The 26,316-nt window shown below is 41.5% G+C and overlaps 1 long non-coding RNA gene across 1 annotated transcript; it reads left to right on the forward strand.

Moving 5' to 3' along the window:
• Nucleotides 1-286: 286 nt before the first annotated feature.
• LOC140705586 (uncharacterized) lies at nt 287-25,501 on the forward strand. Its single transcript, XR_013543410.1, has 3 exons — nt 287-423; nt 8,039-8,092; nt 25,392-25,501. It is a non-coding gene; the product is annotated as an uncharacterized LOC140705586 (long non-coding RNA).
• Nucleotides 25,502-26,316: the final 815 nt, after the last annotated feature.

Below are 26,316 nucleotides of genomic sequence, written 5' to 3' on the forward strand. Positions count from 1 at the left end.
ATGAAGTTGCTTTTGGAAAACATTCACATGCTCAAATATTTTATATGTCCTGGTGATGAAATGCAGTGATGACCCTTACAACAGATGTATTTCTGCTGTAAATATTTGGTAATGGTTAGATGTTCTACTTTCAGATGGGTCAAAGTGCAGCCACTTGTGTGCCATAGCCTTCTCTCATTATATTGGTGTCAACAATCTCTCTCTTTAGTTCACTTGGTTATTTAGGCAATTGTCTCTTTAAATAACCACAGTTCTCAGCTGACTTCACAACCTAAGTCTGAGTTCACCTCCTACGAGCAATAAAGCATGGACATCTGCCATGAAATTTGGGACTCTGACCTACAGCACCAAACTGGACTCTCTCAACATCAGCCACGGGGGCTTTTGAGGTGACTACAAACTGAAGAAACATCTACTCACCAGGTAAAACTATTAATTTGACTAATTTGGCTATAATTAGGATGTGGTGGCGCTGTGGGTTAAACCGCAGAAGCCTCTGTGCTGCGAGGTCAGAAGACCAGTCATCGTAAGATCAAATCCATGCAATGGAGCAAGCTCCCGTCGCTTGTCCCAGCTCCTGCCAACTTAGCAGTTCGAAAGCATGTAAATGTGAGTAGATAAATAGGGACCACCTTGGTGGGAAGGTAACGGCATTCTGTGTCTAGTTGCGCTGGCCACGTGACCACGGAAGATTGTCTTCGGACAAACGCTGGCTCTATGGCTTGGAAACGGGGATCAGCACCGCACCCTAGAGTCAGACACAACTGGACAAATTGTCAAGGGGAACCTTGACCTTTACCTTAGCTCCTTCTACTTGGTGAATAAATTAAGTTCTAACCCAAACCTTTTAACAGAGTTTCCTGTGTCCCTGCAAATTTTTTGTTTGGAGTTTGGGAAGGAAAATTGCAACCATGCTACAAAAGAAGTTGCTTGAAACCACACCTCCATACTGACTTTACAACCTAAGTCTGAATTCACCCCATACAGTCAAACTCAGCATGGACATATATCATTTATTTTCGGACCTATAATGATCTATAAATTTTTGTGCACTATTCATAAAAGGGCAACGCACAGCCTGAGGAAGTGGGATTTAACCCACAAAAGCTTGCAGTTTCTGTCATTTTTAAGTGGTTTAATAAAGGTATCACCATAATCTTGTGTTTGTATAATCCTGAATGGCTTTTTTCCTAATTATTTCAGGAATAAATATGTCTTCATTCATATTTCCTGTCTTCCTTTATCACTGTCATCGACCTTTAACTACTGCATGTGTGTATATTTGCTGCTGCACTCAGGTCTTAACAAAAAACCTTCATGTAACCACCCCCCAGGTATTGAGCCCACAACACTGCCTAAATTAATTTATTAAAACAACACTATCAAAACAGTTTCTAGACTTTGAAGTCATTCAGTACAATTTCTCTCTCTATCAACTTTCTCCATTTCCGACTCTCAGCTTTTCTTAAAAATTGACTTCTCCCTGTTCTCTCTACCTGCTACACCGGTGGTTCCAACCTTGGGCCTCCAGATGTTCTTGGACTACAACTCCCAGAAATCCTGGCCAGCACAGCTGGTGGTGAAGAATTCTGGGAGTTTTAGTCCAAGAACACAGAGGACCCATGGTTGAGAACCACTGCCCTAACATTGCTGCCTAAACCTGCACACTGTTCCACTCCCTTAGTTTCTCCCAGCCAATCAGAACCATCCTTAACAACATTCCATGCTCCTCACTCACCATCTCCCATTACATACTTACCAAACCAATGCGTTCCAAAACAATACGCTTACCATTACTATGTAAACAATACATGTAAACAGGCATCACGGGAGTTTCTAATCTGTTTTATAGTGTAGTTGTGGAGATGAACAGAATAACTGCCCTAGCTGGTGCAAACACCATCCACTGTGCAAGGAACAAACCTATCACAACTTGCAAATTAGGTAGGCTGAGTGAACATGCTAATTCATAACCAATCTCTGGCAACCATTCAAGATTATTGAGAACCGCTAACAAGAAGCAGGACTATGAACACGTCCCGAGTTTGCTCTGGGGGCCAATTTGGCACTTAAAGAAGGGAACCCAATTCAGAATGAAGCAATTTGGGCCTCACTCAATTTGATCGGTGCCCTGCATTCAAACTGATGTGAAATTCTAGATCACCAGCCTGCCTTTGATTTGCACTGCAAAACTAAATGTCAATCTCTTTTTCTCTCTCTTTTTCCACTGATGTACATGAAAGTCGGAGATGTGATACATTCTAAATAAGGTAATAAACCTGTCAAATTTCAAAGAGCTGGTTTCAGGGGTTTGCAGGCTAGGCAACCTTAAGTTTTACCTATTTAACAAATGAACTTCTTGAAAGCATGTACGGCCTACTGAGCACCCTGACAGGTTCGTGCTGCCTTCCCCCACTATCCTCGTAATATTGACACCTTTCTAAAGACCTGAGAAAACCCCCTAGTTTGCAGCTGAAGAAATAAGCCACCAAGAATTAGGAAAATGGGTTAAATTACTACAGTGGTGCCCCACATAGCGAGGTTAATCCGTTCCGGATTAACTTTCGCTATGGGAAAACATCATTAAGCGGGACGGGGAAACCCATTGGAACGCATTAAACTTCATTTAATGCGTTCCAAACGGGCCCAAAACTCACCATTCTCCGAGGTTTTCCCATGTTCCGGCGGCCATTTTTGGTGTTACGGTGGCCATTTTGGGTGTCCCGGTGGCCATTTTTGGTGTTCCGGCAGCCATTTTGGGTGTCCCGGCGGCCATTTTGGGTGTTCCGGTGGCCATTTTTGGTGTCCCGGTGGCCATTTTGGGTGTCTGGCGGCCATTTTGGAACCGCCGAACAGCTGTTCCCCCATCGTAATGCGAGCATGCCCTCGCATTAGCAATGGGGAAATCCGCATCACAATGCGGATTCATTGTTCAACGGTGCGCTCGTTATGCGAGGCACCACTGTATATTGAAAGACAGCAGAGAGGCCATTAAGCAGGCAGGCCTGGCAAAAATGGGCAGGCAAAGCTAGCCAGCTAAATCAAAGGTGGTCTTTCTAGATCATGGTTCTCCAAACTTTTGACCATGAAGACCACACCGGATGTTTTCAACAGTTTTGAGGGCTGAAGGAACAGGACCGTGTATGTGTGTGCGGGGGACTGCACGTATGTACACCTCCCCGCTGCCCCCCATGCCCCCACATGCACCACCACATGCACACAGACACACATGCCCCCTGCACACACACACCCACATGCACAGGCTGAAGGGAATGAGCCAGATAAATCAGCAAGGCGGGCCGGATGTGGCCCATGAGGGCCATAGTTTGAAGACAACTGTTCTAGATGGACAGAGTCCTCTTGCTTATGGTACCATGCTAAAGCCCTGAGGAACAGCTCAGGGCTGTTGTCAGATGTCAAAGTTAACATACTGCTGCATTAAATAGCACAACCAAGTCCCAATGTAATGGTAGAGTTTACTAAAAGACAGGCAACAAGAGTCCACCCCCACCCCCAAACACCCTTTAAGAAGCCATGTACAGAAAACAATTATCAGACACCTAACACGTAAAGTCAGTGGGGTGTGTAGAATAAGTTTTACTGGCCAGAATCCTAGTCATCTTCATATACAGTTTGCAGCTTGCGGTAGCTAACTGTGGCTCCACAGCACTGTGTAAATTATGCACAATTAGCCATGACAAGTTCTACAGACATTATTTTAAAAAAAACAGCAGAATTCAGGACACTAAAACACACTCTTTCATGCACACAATTAAAAGATCTTGCTATTCTTAAAAACTAATTTAAAAAGGAAAGGGAGGATTAGGCAAAAAACTACTTGAGTCAGACTGACAAGAAGATAGATAGGAAAATGGTTTACATTAAGCTCAGACTACAATACATACAATTTGGTCTTCAGAGATGTTTCACTCTGACTGCTCTGCGAAAGCCATCTCTGCTCCCAATAATATCACCTTGTTGGTGAAATGATGTCTGCCTTTTCCTGTTCATTTTAAATATTTGAATCTCCAGAATAGTCCACACTGCTCCAGATTACATATGTGTCTTGGATGAGAGCTTAATGGGTACTGTGAACTGCCGGAAAGACAAATAAGTAGGTGATAGATCAAACTAAGCCTGAATTTGCTCTAGAAACAAAAATGATGAAACCTAGGCTCTCCTACTTTGGGCACATTGTGAGAAGACAAAATCCCCCTGAAAAAAAGAAAACTATGCTAGGAAAAGTATAAGGCAGTAGAGAAAGAAAAAGACCAAATATGAGATGGATTGATACCCTAAAGCTTTGGGTTTGCACAATCTGAACAGAGCTTAGATAAAGGTAAAGGTTCCCCTTGACAATTTGTCCAGTCGTGTCCGACTCTAGGTGGTGGTGCTCATCTCTGTTTCCAACCCATAGAGCTAGTGTTTGTCCGCAGACAGTTTCCATGGTCATGTGGCCAGTGCAACTAGACACGGAATGCCATGACCTTCCCACCGAGGTGGTACCTATTTATCTACTCGCATTTTTGCATTTTGCATGCTTTCGAACCGCTAGGTTGGCGGGAGCTGGGACATGCGACGGGGGCTCACTCTGTTGCATGGATTCGATCTTACGACTGCAGGTCTTCTGACCTTGCACACAGAGGCTTCAGCGGTTTAACCCGCAGTGCCACCACATCACCACAAACAGAGCTTGGAGGTCCCTAATTCCTAGGATTGCCATAAATCAGAAGTGAATGGACAGCACTTAAAACAGCACATGAAAAGCACTGCCTTGTCAAGTTAAGATGTGTGTCTCTTCAGTTTGACATGTGCACAGATGTTCTTACATGGATTCTGGCATTCTAGTGTGTGGAAGGAGAGATTTCTAACTGCAACTCCTTCCTGTTTCCTGGTAGGGGGGGAAGCAATCTGAAAAGACAACAGTGGCTGAAATCTTGTCTATCTTTTATGTTGATAAAAGTTTTTAAAAGTTTGTCCTCTGGAAGTCCCAAGGCTACTGTGGAATCCCTTTTTGTCATCGGGTAGCCGTTGGAGGCTGTAAGACCCAGGAAGTCTTCAATGACCAACAAAATGCACCTCTGCCAGGATGAATTTTATGACAGCTTCCCAATGATAAACGTGATTTGACAAAGAACCTCACGGCATTCAGGAAGAAAGTGAACATGTTTTATTTTTGGAAAATGACATCATCAGTTTTACAGGATGTAATTTACAGAACAGGATTTCAACCAGTTTCTCCATGTTCCTCACGACGGGAGATCCTAAAAATTCAGGGTTCCCGGTTGTGTGGAAAAGCTCCACATTCTATAGACTGTGTCTTCCTCAGTCTCTTCCCTGCGTGACAGTAAAAGTCAGGGGACAGGGGTAGAATTCATTTCCTACTCCCACTTCCATAGCCCCTTTTTGAATGCCTGAATAAAGCTCTAAAAGCAATCTGCATCATCATCACCACCACCACCATCATAATCAGCAATAACAACATGACATCAAGTTGATGCTAACTCATGACAACCTTTTCCAGGGTTTTCTAGGTACAGTGGACCCTCGACTTACAAACGCCTCGACTTACAGACTTTTCGAGTTACAGACTTCTCTGGCCGCAAAATTTAGATTCAACTTGCAGCCGGAGAATCGACTTACAAATTAGAAAAAAAAACAAAAATGGAACAAAAATAGAATAAAAACTGCCAGTTATGGGATTAATAGGTTTTCAATGCATTGTAGGTCAATGGAGATTCGACCTACAGACTTTTCGACTTGCAGCCACCGTTCCAATACGGATCAATTCTGTAAGTAGAGGGTCCACTGTATTGAGTTCTCAAAAGCAGGTTCTCTTTCCTTTCTTCTGGGGTTCTTCTGGGGTACTGGGAACTGTGCAGCTTGCCCAAGGTAACCCAGGCTGCCTGTTTTAGTGGGATGCACAGAGGGGGGATTGAACCCCCAACCCTTAGCTCTACAGCCAGGTACCTGATTTACTGAGCTATTAGCAGTTTTATCTCTCTTTAAGCCTAGTGATCTGTCTTCTGTACTATATGTTTGGTTTTTATCCCTGATTGTTTTAAGAAGGGATCTTTATCTAAATGTTACATTAAAATAATATTCACAGGAAACCCAGAATAACCTTACACAACACACCCATATTCAGGGATCTGAGGAACCATGCACACACAACCCTGAACAGACATGCAAGGACAAAGATAGTTTGTCATATAGTCAGTTTTTCAACAGTCCATAATTACTATCTTTCATTTTGTTCACATCAGCCGCATGCTTTGAATGAATTCAGCAGAGACCCTTTCCCTGTTTGAACGGGGCCACTGTACAATCACTGAAATATAACAATTTAAAAAAGTAAACTCCCTTTCATATAATATGGCTTGATCATTTCCACCTAATAAAAAAAGAAGCAAATAAGCACATTATGTTTAATAGTATTAAGCAGGGAGCTTTGTTTACACTGACATTAATGGTGTGGAAGCTATGCTTGAGAAATTGGGTTTTCCCCCCCTCTCTGCACCCTTTTTGCATAAATTACACTGTGCAATGATTTCTGGAAAAAAAATTAACATATAAATATGGTAGCATTTAACAGACTCTCTGTTGTGTATAAAATATAATGTCCCATCAAGATTTTATTTGAGAATTAAAAGCTAGCTCTGCTACAACTGCAGTCTGAAGACGGACTTTCTTCAATAGATATTCCACGTTCAGTTAGCAATGTAAAACTTTGGTGTTTGGACAGACAGATGATTCTGTGCTGGAATCTTTAAGAAGAGATACTGGAAAAGGTCTTGTAAGGTAGAAAGTGATGGCTGTAATCTTCTGGGAAGTTCTCCAGAGCAACACACTATTGAACCAATTTTATCGGAAAGGATAAAATTGTTCCTGCCATCACCATATTATTCCCTTTTGCTTTCTTGTGGGTAAAGTAATTCAAAACTAGAAAAACTCGCTATGCTGGTTATAACTCCCAGAAAATGCCACCCAACCTGGCCATGACTACTGTACTCTTACATATTAACATTTTGAACCTCTGTCCAGATAGCTTTTTTTCATCTCCATTGGGTGGTATTCACAACTGGACATACATTTGAAAAGGTAAGTCTTATATGTCTAGAAATAGATCAATGGCTAAGGCACAAAACAAGGGTCATTCCTGTATCCTCCAGTTTTAATTGGTGGCCAGTTCAGGGCTAGAAATGGGATTTTTTAAAGATTTCTTGAATTACAGATCTCACCATTTTCCATTCTGGGAGTTCTACATGACTTATGCACATCTAAACATTGCTCACCTAGAAGAAAAGGCCTAGACTAGAAAGCTTTTTAAGCTGAGCTAGGCCTAGCTCTTTCTGGCTTCTAGTTCAGGAAAAAAAAGCCCCTAGCTAGCTCGAGAGCAGGAACAGGAAGGTTAAGTGGAGCTAGACATAGTTAAAACTCAAAGCCTTCAAACTGAGGGCTTTCTCTGAGGTGAGCCACATTTAGATGTCTGTCTCTCAGGTAGAACTGAAAATTGGTAGTTGTCTCAAGAAACCCAAAAAGCCCTATCCTTATCTGGGGATTTGGAATGTACCACAGTTTGTACCCTTGATCAGTTACCCATGAATGTATATTAGAAAAACAACAACATCTCAGATGTACCTGCACCTTCAACATCTTGACCTTGAAGCTTTACTTACAAGTGATATATGAGAGCATATTCGAATTTCCTTTGGATGTGAGAAGAACTGTTTTCATTTAAAATGCAAATACATGGCACAATTCAGAACTCATTTCCTTGGAAATGTCTTTTTTTCCAACTGAAGGTGTTTCAGCTATCTAATGCTATCTTACCTAACTGATGAAGGAGCAATTATATCCTTCCTTATCTTTCAACAGAGTGAATGGACTGAATAGCTTCACACTCCTTTATCTACTTCCCCAGGCACCTTAATTTTGTATCTTAATTCTTATTTAGTACCTAATTTGTATTCTTATTTAGTATCTTAATTTCGTAATAAAAATGGATTTTATATTTACAGCTAATCTTTTGTCTTAGGCACAGTCAGGCTGGACTTAGAAAAGCGGGATTTGGCAGTATTGCAATTTAAAGGTATGGCAATAGCTTTCTGTGTTCCTTTATAGGTACTCTATACATAAGGGGTGGATAGTTTCTAGAGGTCTGGGGGTTACACAGACCTTTGAGGACCACATGACCTCCTCCACCACCACCCTAATATTTTTTTTTTTACCAAAATGGAAGGCGTGTTGAAGTTCTCCCTTATGCCCTCTAGTGACAAAAATATAAAAGTTTAAAATTGGGTAGTAGGATTCCAGAACATGGCAAAATTTGCCTGCATACACCCTAAAAGTATAAGGGGACATTATGAGCCATTTAAGAAACATACTTTGGGCATTAAGTTGCTTATTACCCACTCCTGCTATGCATCCTCATTGAGTAGCATATACTGTACAAGATTATCCTAATGTATCCTTCCAGTCCTCTGTGTCAATGTTTCTGAGTAAACCAGATCTTGGGCATGAAACTCATAACAGCAGAATGGTTCTCAATATAGGTACAGCTATTTGCCGTGATCTCTCAAAATAAGAACTAGGAACTTCTTTTAAAAGATAATTTTTAAGTAAGCCCATTTCAGAGAATGAAGAAAGAGAGGATAATTGATGGACTTACTGTGTCACATTATACACTAGGGAAACTGGGTCTGTTATGAAGTGGGAAACAATAAACACCATGCATTATACTAGATAAAAATCCAATAGCTAGGTGTAAGATTTCTGCACAACTAAGCCATGACTGAAGGATTATATCTCCTCATATGAGTTTTCTTGGTGATTTAGATCATCAGAGGATGCCCCTCCTATCGGTCCCGTTGCCAGCACAGGCACAGCTGATGGGGACATGAGAGAGAGGGCCTTCTCTGTGGCTGCTTCCAGATTATAGAATGCTCTCCCTTTGGGAGGATAGATTGGTGCCTTCCCTTTTATCCTTCCATCGACAACTATTCAGGCAGGCTTTTAACAATCATGACTGAGTCCATGACTGCCATTTTTAACTAAGATAGTTTTTAATGTTTTACATGTTTTTAATTACTCAATGTATTTTAATCAGATTTAGTTATCTGTTTTTTTAAATGCACAACTTACTATGTTTTTAGTTCTCTTTTAAAATACAATGGTGCCTCGCTAGACAGTTACCCCACATGACAGTTTTTTTGCTAGACATTGACTTTTTGTGATCGCTATAGTGATTTGCAAAACAGTGGTTCCTATGGGGGAATTTCGCTGGACAATGTTTGGTCCCTGCTTCGCAAACCGATTTTCGCTAGATGACGATTTTGACAGCTTCCTCCGCGCTTGCAAAACAGGTGTTTTCGGGACCTAAGATTCGCAAGACAGTGATTTAAACAGCGGCTTTCCTATGGCCGATCTTCGCTAGACAACGACGATTCTTCCTCATTGGAACGCATTAAACAGGTTTCAATGCATTCCAACGGGGAAATGCTTTCTGTTAGACAATGATTTTGCTAAACAGTGATTTCAGTGGAACGAATTGTCGTCGTCTAGCGAGGCACCACTTGTATTATGATCCATCTTGAGTCCTTTTATTAGTAGAAAGGCAGTCTAGAAACAAACAAACAAACAAACAAGCAAGCTGGCTTCTTTTCTTTGGTAATATAACAAATCATATACTCAAGAAATTCTCAAGCTCATGACTCATTTCTCTCTTTCTGGTTCCCCTTAATAAGCTTTGCAAATAGCCATAGTGATTTATATTTTCCACCTTCCTCCTACGCACTTCTATAGAATGATATGCTTCACTAATACCTTTCACTAATACTTCAGCATTCGTCCTGATATAGATTCTGTATTTATTTAACTCTCACATATCTCCAGCATTTGGCAACCTATTATTTCAATCGTTGTATATTTTTTATCAGGCATGATCCTAAATCATCTTATTTTATGTTGATGTATTTCATAGTACTTTGCTTTATTTTAGGCTTACTTTTTTAAAAAAGCCATGACTTTGGGTAGAAACTCAAAAAACAGCACCTACACTGATTTTTCTGCCAAGGCTTCAGCTGTAAGTACTGGCTAGCTTTGCCAGCTTTCAAGCTGGACATGCCAGGGACTGGATCACAACTCTTTTGCCTGTATACCTTCCACTGAGCTTCGAGGGCTTCCTAAAATCATAGAATCAGAAAGCTGAAAGACATCTTTGAGGTTATTTCACCCAACCTTGTGCTCCATGCTCTGCAAGCTGCATGTGTGACGTATAAGTGGATAACATTTGCCCTTCCAGATGTGGTCCAGATTCCAATTCTCATTAGTTGCAGCCAGCATGCTCACTGGTCACAGAGTACAGGAACTGTTCCCACATGTTTGCTTTAGACACAGGGCTGGCTGGGTTCTTTTCTCTTCTAGCAACTAAAAATGACTAAACCCTTGCATTCCATTTTTACTCTGTTTGATTTCTTTAATTCTCCTCTTTTTCTTATGTTAATTACAACGGCCTGAATCACAGCAACATATCAATGTACAACGTTGATTTATACAGAGTTAGATCACTGATCCAAAGTTTCTGCCTGACAGCAGTATTTCAAGGTTTCAGGCCAGATTCCTCCTTGTAACTTGGTATTGTCCCACTAGAACCATGGGATTTCCTGGAAGTCTCCCATCCAAGTACTAACCAGTCTTGAGCCTGCTTAGCTTCTGAAACCAAGCACGATTGGTATGTTCAGGAGGTTACAGTGGCATTTGCAAAATCATCAGGGTTTGGGGTTTTTTTTCTTCATCTCTGCAGTCTTCTCCATCACCCTGGAATATGCATTGGGATGATCATAGATTTCTAACAGGAAAGAATGCTCCATCCCCCAAATACCCTGGATTCCACTCTTGCACAACTAGACAGTAAGAACATGACAGTATCAAATATTCAATTCTTTAAACACAACAACTCTAGTCTATCAATGTGAGATACAGTGTTTATCTATTATTTAAAACACTAGGAAATGGCCTGATATTGTTGTCTCTCCCATTTGAAAGGCCTTTTCAAAAGGAACTATATTTCAGCCCCTACAGACTGGATTCTTTCCAAATAATGAATAGTGGGTAGGGAAATAATTCTTTTTCAGTATATGCAAGACTGGTCCTTTCAATTCATGTGTGTTGTTTTAAATCTGCTGCAGCATGGAGTCATCCATTTCCGAATGGGAAAGATGTATCAATTCTGTGAGAAATTAGAAAGCATATGGGACCTGTAGTCATATAAAAAATGGACTCTGTTAAGTTTTCTGTATAGTTTGGATTTAGGCCACTGACTGTTCTCATGGGATTGTTGTTCTGAGTTTACTCTGGACTTGTGCCAAGATAGGGAACAAAGTTTAAGAAGATCAAGAGAAGAACAGAGGAAGACCAAACACCACATTCCTCCTAATTGGGAATGAGATAAACACCTGCAGATCTCATGTGAAACAGGGGTGGTGAACTTTGTTACGCCCGCATAATCCTAATTGGTTAACAACTTGAAAGTGTAAGAAAGAAGGTGGTCTGGAGACAAGTAGAAAAAATGATGTTTTCATGTATGTAAAAAAAAAGAGAAGAAAAGAGAGAAGTTTGTCTTATGAGAAAAAGGGAGGGAGGAAGATTCACCTGTTTTCCCTAGTGAGCTGTTATGTAGAATGTTTGTCATGATGATTACTTAGCATAGTTTTAGTTGTTGTTATTTTAACCCAAGAACAGTAAGCTTATTTGAATCATAGTAACTGCTTGGATAAGGGCCGTGATGGAGCTGCGGGTTAAACCACAGAAGCCTCTGTGCTGCGAGGTCAGAAGACCAACCAGTCGTAAGATCAAATCCATGCAATGGAGTGAGCACCCGTCGCTTGTCCCAGCTCCTGCCAACCTAGCACTTTGAAAGCATGTAAATGCGAGTAGATAAATAGGTACCACAGTGGGAAGGTAACAGCGCTCCATGTCTAGTCACGCTGGCCACGTGACCACGGAAACTGTCTATGGACAAATGTTGGCTCTACAGCTTGGAGTTGGGGATGAGCACTGTGCTCTAGAGTTGGACACGACTGGACTAAATGTCAAGGGGAACCTTTACCTTTACCCTACTGTTTGGATGTGTTTATGCTCTATGCTTTTAAATACTTTTAAATTGAGCTCACTCCATTGCGTGGAACTATCTTATTTTTCTAATAAAACAATTATAATTCTAACACAGGACTTATTTCTTGAATGGCAGGACTGCACCTAAATCCAGTGTGTATAGGAAAGATTGCTACTGTAACAGAGAGGTCCTACCTAGTCTGTCTATAATGCTGTCTAAGGAAGCACACAGTCAATGGTTTATTGCCTTGTAAATAGGCAAGAGGTCTACTTTAGATCAAGCTAGTCCATAGGGCAAGGACTACGCACTTCTGAGGCTAAAGGACCCATCTCAGGTAAGAAATTGGTGGTCTCTTGTGCCTACAGAGACTCCTCGCCCAAGACACTATCTCTTTAGGGAGAAGCAGGCCTGACAAATTCTACTTTTAGAAAACACACAATGCAAATAGCCTTTGTCCAAACATCCCCACATGTGGCACAGGACAAGAGCAGTATGTCTGCTATAATTGTGCCAAATCTGGTGTCAATCTGAATCTTATAATCTTTCGTTTCGGCCCTCCTTTCTAGAATTGCCTAACAGAATGTTGATTCACTCTGTCACAGAATATCAGAGGCATTCCTCTTGTGGGCCTGTAGTATGTTCCTGGTTGTAGCTCTCGTCACCTCTTACTGCTGTCTGAGATTTGTCAGACAGTGACATAACCCAACGCTGAAAGCAGGAAAACTACTGTAAGCCTTTTGGGGTTCCGGATGTGGGAGATGGGCAGGATACTGACCAGATCGAATCAGATCAAAACAAATCCATGGAACCTTTTGCAACCAGGGTCTCACTACATGTTTTGGAATGCAAACTCCAGCATGCCCAACGGTTGGGGATGATAAAAGTTTTCAGTCAAAACATCTGGAAGACTCAGCTAGGACACAGCTGTACAGATGCATCACTTCATGAGAGAGGCATTAAAAAAAAACGCTGAAGCCAAAAGGTTTAGAACTGTGGGTGCCCTCTTACACTCTGCTAGCCCTCTGGCGCAGTGAAGCTTCATCTTAAATATAGTGACTGTAATAGTGCAGCCTCAAGGATACATCTGGGTAAGCAATTTGGGAGCAGCATCCCAGCTGTTGCTTCATTATAGCACATGGAGAAAAATGCTGTAGGGTTTCTCCAGCTGTACTCCTGTGCTAGGAGTCGATGTCCTTGGAGTCAAATTGTTCCATTATTTCTTTGCTATAGTAAAGTAAAGCTCATTGCTTTTGCTTTCATGTGAAGTAAGGGGAAAATAAATTTAAAAAAAAATCTAACTGAATCAGATATGCATGCTAAGTAAAATGCTTCGTTCAATACCAAAGTATTAGAAATACTTTCCTTTCCATTCCATTATTGTCATATACACTGTGAGCTCCAAACTCTCTATTTTCTCCAGGATAACACAAATCTGTCCGAAAAAGTATAATTAAGCTGAAATAGAGTGGATTGATTCCATTAAAAGCACCTGCGCATGATCTGAGGCTTGAAGATAACCAGTTTGACATTTATTTCTTTTATAATTAGGTACCTACATGTTATAATTTTCCTCCAGTGAGCTCAAGGAAATATATACCCTTGTCTCCTCCACATTTATTCTTTCCAATGCCCTGTAAAATAGGTCAGAGAGACTGACCTAAGATTATCTAGTGAGTTTCATGGGTCAGGAAAGATTTGAATCAGGAAGCTCAATCTGCAAGCAAACAAGGATGAGGCATTAAACAGTACTTTTCTGAAGTTATAATCAAAGCTCAAGCTAGCCAGAGAACTTAATCCATAATCATGTAAATATTTGTATATGAACCCACTTTTTGGGTGGCATGAAATAATTTTCACCAGAAATGAAGTGTAAAACAAAGTATGCTGCTAATATACAATATCATAACACTTAAAGTATCCCCTGAGCTATTTAGAATTTCGTTACGCAGGCTATACATTCGCCCCCACCCCCATGAGCTGGGTATTTAATTTATCAGCCTCAGAAGGATGGAAGGCTGAGTCAACTCTGAGGCACTACCTGAGCTTCTAAGGATTGAACTCAGGTTGTGAGCAGAGTCTTAGCTACAGTACTGCGGTTTAACCACTGTGCTCCTTACAAGCAACTGTGGGAACTTCAGCTGACAGTGTAGAGATGATGATGATGATGATGATGATGATGATGATGATGATGATGATGATGATGATGATAATAATAATAATAATAATAATAATAATAATAATAATAATAATAATAATAATAATAATAAAAATAAAAATAAAAATAATAAAAATAATGATAATAATAGTGGAAAACACAAAGAGGAAAGGGTCGAAATGAACTGCTTAGATTTAACTGGCTGGGAATGGCCTTGGCAGAAAAAGCACTGCTATGTTGTGATGTTAAGGAAAAGATACAGTACTTCAAAGAGAGATGCTTTCTGTTAGTATAACTTTCTGATCACGCCTTGTAAAAACTGGTCTAATCTAATGTTCACCCTATCTGTTTGTATTCATCTACTGAACAGTGTATGGCCAGTTTCTTCCTTTAACCAGTGTGCAAAGAATGGCAGCATTTCTTGATTGCCTGTAATGAAACCCAGAGATGCTTCTATGATTTTCTTTTTTCCACCTGAAGGCAAAGAGCCTTTAATCCATCGCTTACTTTCCCTGGATTGTTAATGGCTACTGTCCCTGATGGGGGCCTGCTTTTCTTTTTCCTCCTCCCAGTTCTGCTGTACTCATCATCTTTTGTGCTTGCTAAGCCGGAGAAACACTTGGGCGACAACTAAGAGGCTGTAACAGATTCCTCCTGACAACTGCATTAGAACTAAATGGCCTTAGATTTGGAAGCCTAATGGAACCAACAAAGTCATCACCACCAGTTTCCATGGCAAAAGGGTCAAGGAACATTTGGAAACATTCAAGAAGCACAGGGCAAAAAGCAACAACACAACACTACCTTTATTTAATTTATAGGAGAGAAACACAAAGTCTCCCTGCAGGGTCCTTTTAAAATTAACTTCTTAGTTAGGATACATAAAGTTGTGCAAGGGAAAGTCAACAGTACACTAATACAACCGACAGCTTCATGTCAACGTCCTTACATACATCTCCATGCAACATCCAGGAATGTCTAACACTTGGCTTATTTCATTTTTCATTTCTCAGTGAGGATACAAGAATTAATGTGCATTTTTCGCTTTTTTGGTCTTTTCTCCTTTCTCCCAAATGGAAGTGGGTTTTGTGCATCCCCCTCAACCTTGCATTTTGTATTTTTGCACAGAATGCAAGCTTTCACACAACACTTCTCTCTGCACTTTTTTTTTTTTTGCTACTGCTGCTACAAATAGCGCTGGAGTTTTGTCTCTTGCACAGGATTAAAAAAATCTTATAGCAGGGGATAAACAGTCAAGACAAATCTTTTCATCAAGGACATGAACAAATTGCTTGTATTTATTAAATCCACAATAATATCTATATGTTGAAGTAAAGGCTGTTCTACTTTGGGCAAAACATGAGAAGGCAGGATTCTCTGGAAAAGACAATAATGATGGGAAAGGTCGAAGGCAACTGTAGCGGATAGCCCAGACGTCACCTGTCCATCACTACGGAACCTTGATGGGAGAGCCAATAGAACAGTGGTTCTCAAACTGGGGTCCCCAGATGTTCTTGAACTACAGTTCCCAGAAGCCTTCACCACTTGCTGTGCTGGCCAAGATTTCTGGGAGTTGACGTCCAAGAACATCTGCAATAGAGAGACCGGAAGGTGGGGGCCAAGGAGGAGTTTGAGGAGTCAGGAAGAAAGAGAGAGGGGGCTGAAAAGAGAGTTAGAGAGCTGGAGGCTTGGGAATTGGACCAGGAGGGTCAGAGATTGGTAGAGAGAGTTAAAAAGAGTGATTTGAATGAACGAAACCTTGTTTACTATATGTGATTCACTTCCTGTGATTTATATTGCAATTTCCAACCGATTATTAACCTCGCCCTGTTCAATAAACTGGTTGTGTTTGGCAGTATAAGTGTCCAGTACTTAAAGAAATAATATCTGGTGGCAGCGTGAAGAGGAGGAAGGAGCGTGAGCCTTTGGGAGGATGAGATAAAACAGGGGCCACAAGGGCGAGCACCACAGCAGCAGGAAAAAACGAAGACCACATACAAAATGGACTGATGCCCTAAACAAAGCCACAGACTTGAATTTACAAGAGCTGAGCAGGGCAGCTGAAGACAGGACATTCTGGAGGTCACTCATTCATGGAGTCATGGAGGCATTTATGGAGGCAGTTTGACAGCACATAACAACAATTTCTAAACAACATTCTTCTTGAGGGATCACACTTAAGAAAATGTTTATCTTGATTCCATTCTTTTTCTCTTTGTCTCATCTGTATTTTCTCCTCATTCTTTACATGGGGTTGCAAGATGTGGCACATTGTGCATGGAAATCCATATACATTTTAATGCTTTCCCCCTATTGTGGCTATGCATTTAATTGTTTAATCTAATTTACTCATTTACTCCACTTGCTAAATGTACGTGTTCACAGGTATTCCCCCCACCCCACAATTTGACACATTTTTAGTTTGCATTTCAAAATGAGCACCTTGATCTGTGAGCACATTACGAAATGCCCCCACAACGCTGCAAATGTGTGGATATTCAAGGTGAGGTCTGTTCCACCACCTAATGAGTCTCAGGAGGTGCAAAGATGCCTACTTTTCTCAAAACTGTCAAAACGAATGACATACTTTCCCATCTGTCTGTGGGGCAGGGCCACAGAAATAGCATGCAACACGTTACATTAGATATAACATCACTGTCATCAAGGTCTTTTATCAAGGCCAGTGACACTGCTCTGGCCCAGAGAAGCTTTCGGTGCAACACTGAATCCATGGAAGAAAACAGAGGAAAATGAGCAGGATTCATGCAGGAAGCAGAGGGCAAGGAGAGAAGATACCAGTTTTGATTGCAGATCCACCCATCCTTGTGAATAACCTCTAAAAGTATTCACTGAATTTTCCAATGGCACCATTGATGTGTGCTGTCAAGTCATTCTTTTGTCCACTCTTTCAGGGTTTTCCAAGTAGACAATACTTAAGAGGTGGTTTACAATTCCCTTCTTCTCGAGGCTTTCTGGCACTTGTGCAGCTTGACCAAGGCTACACAGGTTGGCTCTTCTTTCAAGAGTCACAGTGGGGAATTGAACTCCCAACCTCTGGCTTTGTTAGCCAGGTACCTAAGCCACTGAGCTAGCTCCATGTAAAAGGGAGAAGGTTAACAATGCATGGGCATTTGTAGCCAGACCCTCTCTGTACAGCATGAAAATACTGTAGCTGGCTAGTGGGGGTATAAACCTTTAAAGGTAAAGGTAAAGGTTCCCCTTGACAATTTTTTGTCCAGTCGTGTTCGACTCTAGGGGGCGGTGCTCATCCCCGTTTCCAAGCCATAGAGCCAACGTTTGTCCAAAGACAATTTTCCGTGGTCACATGGCCAGTGTGACTTAGACATGGAACGCTGTTACCTTCCCACCGAGGTGGTCCCTATTTATCTACTGGCATTTGCATGCTTTCGAACCGCTAGGTTGGCGGGAGCTGGGACAAGCGACGGGCGCTCACTCCGTTGCGTGGATTCGATCTTACGACTGCTTGGTCTTCTGACCTTGCAGCACCGGCTTCTGCAGTTTAGCCCACAGCGCCACCACGTCCCCACCTTTACTTGTCTCATTTTTGCTTCCAAGGATCACGGACTGCAAAACTATTCTTCTTGCTCTGCAAGAGAGCAGGTGCAAATTAAGCACCATTGTGCAAATAGCATTTGAATGTAAATTATGCCTTAATCCAAAGAGTGGAACTTGTGCTAAATAACTGTGGCTAATATTCTGTTGCATGGACTTTCAAGGGTTACAAGCATTTGAGAAGGCTGTCTCTCTGCTTTGAAATAGCAGGGGGGCTCTTATGCTCCTTTCTGTGTGTATGCTTCGCTACTGAAAGTGAAACAAGGGCAGCAGCCTTGTGCAAAACCAGTTTGTGATTAAAAAAAAATTCCTTGTGGAAGTATCTCATTGAGTCGAGACAGCCAAACTAAAACAAAACAAAACTCAAAGGATTCACTGAATATTCTTTACACCTGTCTGAGCATATCTTCTGAAGCTGATGAAAAGATTCTGCACCCCTAAGGTTACCTGTGGAGGAATTAAAGAACCTTGTAATGAGAGTGAAAGAGGAGAGTGCAAAAAATGGTCTAAAACTCAACATCAAAAAAACTAAGATCATGGCCACTGGTCCCATCACCTCCTCGGAAATAGAAGGGGAAGATATGGAAGAAGTGTCAGATTTTATCTTCCTGGGCTCCACGATCACTGCAGATGGAGACAGCAGCCACGAAATTAAAAGACGCCTGCTTCTTGGGAGGAAAGCGATGACAAACCTCAACAGCATCTTAAAAAGCAGAGACATCACCTTGCCAACAACAGTCCGAATAGTCAAAGCTATGGTTTTTCCTGTAGTGATGTATGGAAGTGAGAGCTGGACCATAAAGAAAGCAGACCGCCGAAGAATTGATGCCTTTGAATTGTGGTGCTGGAGGAGGCTCTTGAAAATCCCCTGGACTGCAAGGAGACAAACCTATCAATTCTAAAGGAAATCAACCCTGAGTACTCACTGGAAGGACAGATCCTGAAGCTGAGGCTCCAGTACTTTGGCCATCTCATGAGAAGAGAAGACTCCTTGGAAAAAACCTTGATGTTAGGAAAGTGCGACGGCAAGAGGAGAAGGGGACGACCGCGGATGAGATGGCTGGACAGTGTCTGCGAAGCAACCAACATGAATTTGACACAACTCTGGGAGGCAGTGGAAGATAGGAGGGCCTGGCATGCTCTGGTCCATGGGGTCATGAAGAGTCGGACACGACTAAACGACTAAACGAAAAGGTTACCTGGTCTTCAGCTACAGAGCTGAATCCATGAGCACCTCCCAGCATTGTGAACCCGCACCTTCCCGGAGTGTAATCTTGTCTACAGTTTAAAGCCATTTGCTTACATCAAATACGAGTACAATAATTATGCTGATACATTATTCTGAGTCAGATCAGGTTTCTTTTTAGGGGGAGGGTGCTTGGCAAAGGGTCTTCTGGTTCACACTGCCCTCTCCCCCAGCTATCTTAACGAACCCTCAATAACATGCAAGATAGCAACTGCAGAAGACAACAGCTGGATGGTCAGTGCTTGTAGCTGGAGTTATCAATTAAATTTCCCACAATGCCCCTCCTTTATTTGTTTGTTTGTTTGTTTGTTTGTTTGTTGCCTTTCTCCCAATAAGGGGACCCAAAGCAGTTCATTAAAAGGAACAGAGTTATAAACATAAACATTGGGGGGAAATTGAACTATACGTTAATTAAAATACAATGGAATAATTAAAAGCAACTGGACATTAAAAACTATTGGACTCTGAGAAGGTATTCAGGGATTCAATCGTGACTGTTAGAAGCCTGCCTGAAGAGATGGCAGAAGGACAAAAGGGAGGGGGCTATCCTGATCTCCCAAGGAAAGGCACTGTATAAGCTGGGAGCCACCACAGAGAAGGCCCTCTCCTGTGTCCCCGTTGCCTGTGCTGGCAATGGGACTGATAAGAGGACCTCCTCTGGTGATTTTAAAGGCTGTGAAGGCTCATATGGGGAGATATGATTCTTCAGATAGTCTGGATCCAAGCTGTATTATACAAACAGTGGAATTGTGGAAAATTATAATAGACATGACTGCCCAAACCACATTTATATCAGCTGTGGAGTCCTGCCAAAATACTAGTGCCTCAGCAGCAACTCAGGGAAGTTGGATGTCATATCATACCTACCACTGTCCCAGTAGATATTGTTGTTAAGTGCCATCAACGCGCCACTGACTTATGGCAACCTATGAATGACCTCCAAAATGTCCCATCACTAAGAGCCCTGCAAACTCAAGGCCCTGGCTTTCTATATTCCATCAATCCATGTCATATTTGGTATTCTTCATTTCTTTCTGCTTTCAACTTTTCCTACATTTGCACATCCATCATTCAAAACATTTGAGAGCAGCTGGGCTTTTCAGATCAGAATGTCCAGAATTCCATAACTGGCATGACCAGTGTCTGTGGGAGCTGTGTAACACTGAGATCCAAATGCCACAAAAATGATATCCCATAATCTCCCTTGTTTACACATCTTTTTGTTACTTCCCCATTTCCAAACTAAAAACTCAGTTTAAGGATGAAGCCTAGTGTAAATTTCTAGGGTGATTTGTTACAACATAAAATAAGTCTGTTTATGGGTATTTTATTGGCTTTTTCTTTTTTAAAAGAGTCTAACAATTGTCCCCACTGCAACCCACGCTCATCTTGGAATATTAATTGCCATTTCTACTTTTGTTTATCCAGATATCTTTCCAAATTCAACATTTCTTTTTATGAGAAAAATTTATCCTTTTAATCTCCTAGCAAGAACAAAAAGATACCACAGATGGCTGAGTTGCCTTGTTTCTCAAGCGGCCGAGTTTATATTAAAAGCTCCTTTGATGGCTGCAGACTTTGTCAATGTTATTATACCAGTCCAGCAACTGGAAGACATAATAGAGGTCTATTCTTGAGGTCTCTAATGACTGTAATGCATGGCCATAATAATTTTACTCATGGTACAATGCCAGTTTAAATACGTTTTGAGCTACTTAAAGTTCAAAATCAATTTGTAAATGTGACAGTTTGCTACTCATTCTCCTAAATGCAGTCAGGGGAAATTTATCACACAGCTGGCAAAAAAAGCATAGGCTGGCACTAAAGTCCTAGCACTGTCAGGGCTGACACACTGAACAGTTTTCTGTCATAAAAATGCCCGTGCATTTGTTTTAATAAAAGGTGGGATGAATAAGCATTACTTCATGATGTTGGGAGCAAAGAATTTGCTTCAGAAGGAAGGAAGGAAGGAAGGAAGGAAGGAAGGGAGGGAGGGAGGGAGGGAGGGAGGAAGGGAGGAAGGAAGGAAGGAAGGAAGGAAGGAAGGAAGGGAGGGAGGGAGGGAGGGAGGGAGGGAGGGAGGGAGGGAGGAAGGAAGGAAGGAAGGAAGGAACTTTAAAATGAAATAAAATTCACATTTTCAAGATCAAAAATCTACAATTAGATCAGAGGGGTGCTGCATAGGAATGAAAAAAAATTGATTTATCAAAATTATCAGTAAAAGTACTCATTTGCACTGCAGAGTGTTGCATTTCTGGTAAAATTCTCTTTTGCTAAGCAGTAGAAGTAGCGAGACCCTCAGAGGAGAATAGTTGCAATTCCCAGGAGTCCACTCCTTTTCTCATTAACTCACTCTGAGACATTTGTAGGAGAAAAAATAAAAATTGTTTCTTTACTTATAGTTGCTTGAAGTTACAGATTTGTGCATACTGTTTTCTTTACTGCACACATTAGCAACCAAGAAAACATATTAACAACAAGCAAATAACTGCTCCCAACAACAGAGAGGGGAAAGGGCAGTCAGAAGAGAAGCGGAGCGCTCCTTGAATTCAAGGAATGATTGGTTTTGCATTTTCAATTAAAATTCTCATTCCATTCACATCAAAAGTACACAGACTCGCAGAAGACAATAGGTCCATCCCTTTTCTCGTTGACTGGCACTTACAGTCTTAGTAACTTACTCTGAGACATTAGCAGAAGAAAAAAATAAAATGCTTCGATTCTTTACTTACAGTTATGAACAGATAACAACAATATTAACAACCAACTCACTAAGGACAGGCTTCAACAGAGAGGGCGCTCTGAATTCTGAGGCAGAAAGGAATGATTGGTTAGTGCTGGACAGATTGACAGGCACCCTAGCCCAAAAAGGTCCCTCCCAGTCAAGCAAACTACAGGCAGCATGCGAGCTTGTAAAAAATTCCAACGGGGAGATTCATAATGCCTGGTGAGAAAGGGAAGAGAAGGAAAGGATGAAGCAGGAGGGAAATGAGAGCAAGTGAAAAAAGAAAGAATGGGGAAGAAAAGACGAGGAACAACAGTGGAGTGAGGAAGTTAAAGGGGTGTTTAACCTAGCTAAAACTGAAACCAACTGAATGAGTGCCAGGGTGGAGAGAACAAAGACTGAAAGACCAATGTGGAAGAAATAATTTTGTGGATGAGAGCGAAGCAAGAGAACGAGGAATGAGACTTGTGGGTTTTCAATGCAGGTGACGTCAATACATTTGCTAGTTAACATTTTGCTGCATTGTAAGCAGAGTACTATTGGTGGACTGATGACAGTGTCTCCTTCATTCTTAGCAGGCATCATCAAAGTTATGAGCCAGATGACTTGTTTCTTCTGGTAGCTGAAAACCAATTTGAGGGTTATAATGCATATGAGCCGTGCAAACAGACCTGGGACATTTTGATGATGAGGCATGAGTTATAAAACGATGAGCATTATCCATTGGGAGAGAAGCCATGACAGATCTGAAGAGATATAGATCTATTTAGACAAGTATGGGTGTAAAGCCACCCACCATTATTATTACTGCTAACTCTGAATCACTATGAGATTACCCACATGTTTCCAAGTTTGTGGTTGTTATGTATCGTCAAATTGCCTCTGACTCATGGCAATCCTCTGAATGAGTGATCTCCAAAATATCTTATCCTCAACTGCCTTCTCAGCTTTTGTAAACTCAACCCTGTAGCTTCCATTAGGAAGTCAGTCCATCTTGTAGTTGGTCTTCCTCTTTTCCTGCTGTCTCCCATCTTCCCCAGTATTCTTGTTTTTTTCCAGAGAATCCTGCCTTCTCATGATGTGCCCAGTCTCAACATTTTTTGCCTCTGGAGATAGTTTAAGGCTTGATTTGATCTAGGACCCAATTGTTAATTCTCTTAGACCTCCTGTGATTAAGACAATGGGGCACAGGAATAATTGTGAACAACAATTTTGTTATATACATATTAAAAGTCTCTTTTGAAGAGGTGCTCTACAGCAGTCATCCTCAACCTTGGGCCTCCAGATGTTCTTGGACTACAACTCCCAGAAGCCTTCACCACCATCTCTGCTGGCCAGGATTTCTGGGAGTTGAAGTCCACGAACATCTGGAGGCCCAAGGTTGGGGACCACTGCTCTAGAGGTCAGATGGCTACAGGTACTGCTATTGGCCATTGTTACAGGAAAAGACCTTGATGTTTGGAAAGTGTGAAGGCAAGAGGAGAAGGGGACGACAGAGGATGAGATGGTTGGACAGAGTCACCGAAGCGACCAACATGAATTTGACCAAACTCCGGGAGGCGGTAGAAGACAGGAGGGCCTGGCGTGCTCTGGTCCATGGGGTCACAAAGAGTCGGCCATGACTTAACGACTAAACAACAACAACTTGTGCATATAGAGATGTGTGCACATGTATATGCAATCTGCACATTGGCTGTGAGATTCTTGGCCTATGAACCCAAAATGTAATTTGATGGCTGGGTAACTAAGAAGTAACTGGATGAGCTGCTGGATAGCTGAGTAATTTAGGTATCTGCCTGTGGAACTAGAGGTTTGGTGTTCAATTCCCCATTTTGCCTCCTTGACAGGGGCTGGACTCCAGCTCTGCACATCTGAGTTGATTGTGACTAAGTTCTGCAAAACTGCCATATTTAATTTAAAAAATGAAAGTATTGAAACTTGCACCATTTTTTTTTAAAAAACTCAGCTCATGCAGAACTTGGAAAAGTTACTTTGGATTACAACTTCCAAAATCTCATTCCCAGCAATCATTCTAACTCATGGGCTCTAGGAGTTAAGTCTAAAATGCCCTAGATGCAGGCTTTGTAAAATATACAGTATATATAAATTCACTTGCGATCTACAGCAGCGTTTTCTTTCTGATAGTCACCCACTGAAAACTCCCAAGCTGTAGCTTTCAACTGTGGTTCGCTTCACCCCACCTCCAAGACTGGGTGTTGAAAGACGTTTTGTCTTTTATTCCTTTAGTTCCATTTCCATAAATGATTAATAATCACAGATAGATCTTTTCTAGCCCTCCCTTAAATACACATCTATTATGGCCACACTATTTCGTTTTTACCGAAGGATCTGGTGTGCTGACCAAATACAAATAACAAGAAGTTTATGAGACACACGGAGGCATCTTCTTTTTCAGGTGTTAACTCTGAGGTTCTTTAGAAAGAAACAAAGCAGATAGGTATGGCTAAATATTGCTGGCAGTCTGTCATATTTATTTCGTGCGCTGGGAAGGTTCTACGCGCTTGGTGAATCAGATTTTCTGATACAAGCATTTAATTAAGGAAGACGTGATCTCTCTAAAACACCTTTGACTGGAGACAGAAAGAGAGGGAAGGACACACACACACAGTCAAACAATCTTTCAGAGTACAGTATATGATAATCACCAGCTGGAGAGCTGGAAGGGACCCTATGGATCATTGAGTGCAGCTCCTGTCGAGGCTCCATCAGGACTCGAACTCCAAACCTCTGTCTCCACAGCCAGATACATAAACCACCGAGCTATCATAATGAAAGAATAGAATTTATTTCTTGCTTTGATACGTGTGATCTTTCTGTAGGGAAAGTTTGATTTGGGGGCAGAAATATGCAGTATTTGATGAGGGAGATGGTATACATTTTAGTATCTTTTCTTTTCAACCAGCAAAATGGTTTTCTTTTCAACCAGCAATTACATGTGCATTATCTCCCCATTTTTGTCTTCTCTTTCTGCTAAAGCAGTTTTCTCCAATCAGTGCCCCTCAAATGTGTTGGACAAGACATGATAGAGCTAAAACTGGTTTGCACCTGGCCACTAACTTGATAGAAGGTTGCTCAGACTACTCTGTAACTTTACTCTGAATAATCCTTGTAAAATCTGATCGGTGTTTCAGATTCTCCATTGCTAGTGACCGGCAATCCGACTAAACCTTAATATTAAAGATACTGTCAAAGCCCTCTCCTTTGACCATTTCTTAGCCTAATACCCATCAAAACTATTTGGACTTCTGTTAATTGTGACTAACAAGCCCCATTCATTTCAACTGAACCTAGTATTTACTTGTTTTACATGCACACACACTGTTTCCTAAGCAATGAGAACCTTCAGGGATACCCGTTCTTACCCCACTTCCATTTTAATTAGAATTTGTTCATTGGATGTTGGTGGCTTCTCTCTGAAGTTGGGTTTATTTACAGGATAGTCAGGATAAGGGGCAACTCGAGCATCGTCTTGGAACTCTGATACTTTCCTGAATAGGACCGCACCACTTCAGAAATCCACTGGAATAGTCACACATTTGATGCTATCTCTTTTCAGCTTCTGAAGAGATGTTACCCATCAACAAGACAACTGAAAGACTGGTACATGGAAGAAGAAGCAAATGTGTTTTCTACTGCTCCAGAAGGTAGGCCAGAAACCAATGGATTCCATTTGCACGAGAGCATTAGGGAAAAAATCCAGATCATAAGAGTTGTTCAACAGTAAAAATGACTATCCTGGAAGGTGGCAAACTTTACTTTGGTGAAGGTTTTTGAACAGAGGATAGATTATTATCTGCTGGAGATTCTTTAGCCATATGCTCCTAAATTGACAAGGAGTTGAACTAGGTAGTCCTTCAAATTCCATGAGTTTAAGAAGACCATCACCTTTCTCCAAGCTCCATTAATTTTGCAAATGCAGGAAGAAGCATAGGAGGATTGGCCAGGGAAGGGGACCCGAGCTGTAGGACTTGTTGTCAACGTGGACTTAAGTTGCTCCGATGACTTGACTCAGTTTTTTTTTAATCTTCAACAGACTCAAATTGCAATTTGGAACCCACCTCTTTCCCTTTTTTCTTCTGGGGAAAATCTTGTTTTTAATTTTTGTTGTTGTTTAGTGGTTAAGTCGTGTCCGACTCTTCGTGACCCCATGAACCAGAGCACGCCAGGCCCTCCTGTCTTCCACTGCCTCCCAGAGTTTGGTGAAATTGATATTGTCCAACCATCTCATCCTCTGTCGTCCCTTTCTCCTCTTGCCAACATCACTTTGCCAACAACACTTCCTAACATCAGGGTCTTTTCCAGGGACTCCGATTTGGAACTTGGGACTCAAGACTTGGTACCAAAGACTTGGACTTGGGACTTGGATCCAACATCTCTGGGATTGGCACATTAAATCATTCAAACTCCCATGCAGATTTTGAGATAGTTCAGCTCCATCAGAGTTTTATGCCATGCGCTTTTGGCTGTGAACATGTGCAACT

The sequence above is a fragment of the Pogona vitticeps genome, chromosome 3 (genome assembly GCF_051106095.1).
Source record: "Pogona vitticeps strain Pit_001003342236 chromosome 3, PviZW2.1, whole genome shotgun sequence".
In the NCBI taxonomy this organism is placed as follows: domain Eukaryota; kingdom Metazoa; phylum Chordata; class Lepidosauria; order Squamata; family Agamidae; genus Pogona; species Pogona vitticeps.